This window comes from Engraulis encrasicolus, chromosome 9 (assembly GCF_034702125.1).
Source record: "Engraulis encrasicolus isolate BLACKSEA-1 chromosome 9, IST_EnEncr_1.0, whole genome shotgun sequence".
Lineage (NCBI taxonomy): Eukaryota > Metazoa > Chordata > Actinopteri > Clupeiformes > Engraulidae > Engraulis > Engraulis encrasicolus.
The window spans coordinates 12,452,497-12,455,446 of record NC_085865.1 but is presented as its reverse complement, the minus strand read 5'-3'; the positions used below and the strand labels follow the sequence as shown (position 1 = coordinate 12,455,446).

At 44.5% G+C, this 2,950-nt stretch overlaps 1 pseudogene; it reads right to left on the bottom strand.

The window, feature by feature from the left end:
* Positions 1–262: 262 nt before the first annotated feature.
* Positions 263–2,554, bottom strand: LOC134456101 (uncharacterized; annotated as a pseudogene).
* Positions 2,555–2,950: the final 396 nt, after the last annotated feature.

Here is a 2,950-nt window from a genome sequence, read left to right as displayed (position 1 = left end):
AGTTGAAGATTTTGAGTTTGGTGTTGAGTGAGATGTTGTTGGTTTTCCAGATCTTTATGGATCTGTTTGTGATATAAGAATTTGTTTTCAATATTGCAATGTTGTTTTTAAGCTTGTTAATTTGTGCTGTATAATTTATAAATCAGTTGCACCAGTCGGCCACCGTATTGCCATGGCCACCCTTTTTCTACCTCTATGTCAAGCACTTTTTATCCACCAGGGGGAACCCCTTCAACACATATCTTGCACATTTGATGAGGTGTCATAGTGTCCTGAGGAGATAAAATAAATACATTTCACCACAGTGGTTGGTGAAGGTCTGCAGTTTGTTTGTGATGTGCTTGGTGGTCCTCCAGGTTTCTGATCCATATAGCAGTGCCATTAGACTCCACAACAGTTTTCGGTCTACACTGTCAAATGCCTTTTCAAAGTCGATGAAATTTACGTATGCAGGGGTGTTCCACTCTATTGATTGTTCTATGACGATCCTGAGGGTAGCAATTTGATCACTGCATGATCTTCCATTTCTGAAACCTGCGTGATTTTCTCTCAACTCGTCATCGACCCCTTTTCGCAGCCTCTCTGAAATAATCCTGTTCAGAATTTTGCCTGGTTTTGATGGCAGCATGATCCCTCTGTAGTTAATGCAGTCTCTAAGGTCTCCTTTTTTGGGGATGATAGCAATGAGCCCATCTTTCCAGTCTGCAGGTATGTTCTTTTCCTCCTCCAAAATGTTCCTGATTAGCGTATGGAGCATGGTAGTTGCAGTTTCAACTACCCTGTAGGGCCTGTAGGGCCTGTAGGGCCTCTGCTGGGATCTCATCTGGCCCTGCTGCTTTGCCACGTCGTAGCATCTTGATTGCCATCCGTACCTCCGATCTTGTTGGAGGGGCACAGTTGATTTTGAGTAGGTGTGCTGCTGGTGGAATATCGATGACTTGGTCGGGCGGTGGTCTATTCAACAGCTCGCTGAGATGTTCTGTCCACCATTGGTGTTGTTCCTCCTTGGTGGTGAGGAGTCACCCCTCTTTGTCCCGGATTTTTATGTTGTTCTGTCTGAACTTCCCCGCTAATTTCCTGGTGGTCATATAGAGTTCTTTGAGGTTGTTTTGTGCTGCTGCTTCCTGTGCTTCTCAAGCTAAGGCCTCGATGTAGTTTTTCTTGTCCCGTTTAGGGCTTTTCCTCACTTTCTTATTTGCTTCCTCATAGTCTTTTTGGGCTGCAGCCTTTCTTGCTCGTGTTTTGCATTTGTTCAGTGTGCCCTTTTTGGCCCTCCTTTCTTCTATTCTTTTCAGGGTTTCTGTTGACAGCCAAGGTTTGTGGTTTGTTGTCTTCTTCTCTATAACTTCCACACAGGTCTCCTTCCAAATGCTTGTCATGCTGTTCCAGTACTTGTCCACTGGTTGTTGTTCTTGCAGGGCTTGAAATCTGTTCTGAAGGGTGGCTTTGTACAGCTCTGATGTTCCGATGTCCTGGAAGAGCTGGATGTTACACTTTGTTCTGTTACCAGAAGGGGTATTGGAGCGCTTAAGCTTGAGTTGGAGTTTTGCAGCAAGTAGGTGGTGGTCTGACCCGGCGTCTGCCCCCCTCTTCACTCATACATCCAGGAGAGACCGTCTGAACTTCTGGTTGATACATATGTGGTCAATCGGTCGGTGATGTGGTCGGGAGATATCCAGGTGGCTTTATGAATGGGTTTATGGGGGAATACGGTGCCTCCTATGACCAGGTTGCTGTCAACATATGTGTCTGCAAATCTTTCACCATTTTCATTCATGGTGCCAAGTCCGTGTCTTCCCATGGCCAGCTCGTACCCGTTGTTGTTGTTTCCCACCTTGGCCTTCATGTCGCCCATGAGTAAGGTTTAGGTATTTTTCCTTCCTGGACTGGACTAGATATTGTAATTGGTTGTAGAAATTGTCCTTTATTTCCTCCTCAGTATTGTTGGTAGGTGCATAGCATTGTATGATTTGAAGGTTAATTCTTTTGTGACTGGTTTGGAATCTTGCTGTGATAATTCTTGAGCTAACGGGCTCCCAGCTGATGAGGGCCCTCTGCGCTTCTTTGGAGAGCATTAGTGCCACTCCCTCTGTGTGTGGTGCTGCTTCCTCCGCATGTCCAGAGTAGAGTATGGACTCACCACTGGCTAGTTTGACTTCACCTGCCTGGGTCCATCTGGTTTCGCACAGGCCAAGAATGGAAACCTTGTATCTGCTCATCTCTTTGGCAATGACTGTTGTTTTTCCTGCTGTGAACATGGTCCTGATGTTCCAGGTTGCGATGTTGGTCGTTTTCCTAGAGGATAGAAGATTCCGCCGCACCCTTGTTTTTGGTGTGCGACTTCATATACTCTTCAGCTTGTATGCTTGAAGAGTCTTCATCTCCTAGGTTGATGGGTTCCTTATTCTTCATCAATGTTTCTGTAATCGTTTTCAATCCGCGGATGATTGGCCCATGAGCTTCACCATTGCCCTATTGGCCAGCTTTACCTGTTTCCATCTCTCACGACGGGGACGTTAGGGTTGGGTTTTGAGAGGCCGACTACGCTAAGCATCAGTTCTAATTGCACTGATCCAGATTACACTGATGTTTTAATGGAGGAAAGTTAGATGAAATACCCTGGAAGATTTATGCTACTAAACATCTGAGGGGATCGGGTAAAGGGTAAAACGTAAAGGTGACTATGGTACAGGCATTACATTACATTGCATTATTTATTTATTTTTTTTTTTTATTTTTTTTTTTCTTAAATTAACCTGAGGGACTTCTACAATGCACAATAATTAGAAGTACTTTGGCTCTTTTATGTGTACTGAACACGTTTATCTTGACTTTTTGTGTGTATGTATCAGAGGCGATTCCTCTTTGAGTACAAGGGAGGCGCCGCCTCCTGTCCAAAATCACGGAGAAATAGTATGTAAACTAATGCTTTACACGACTTAATATCATT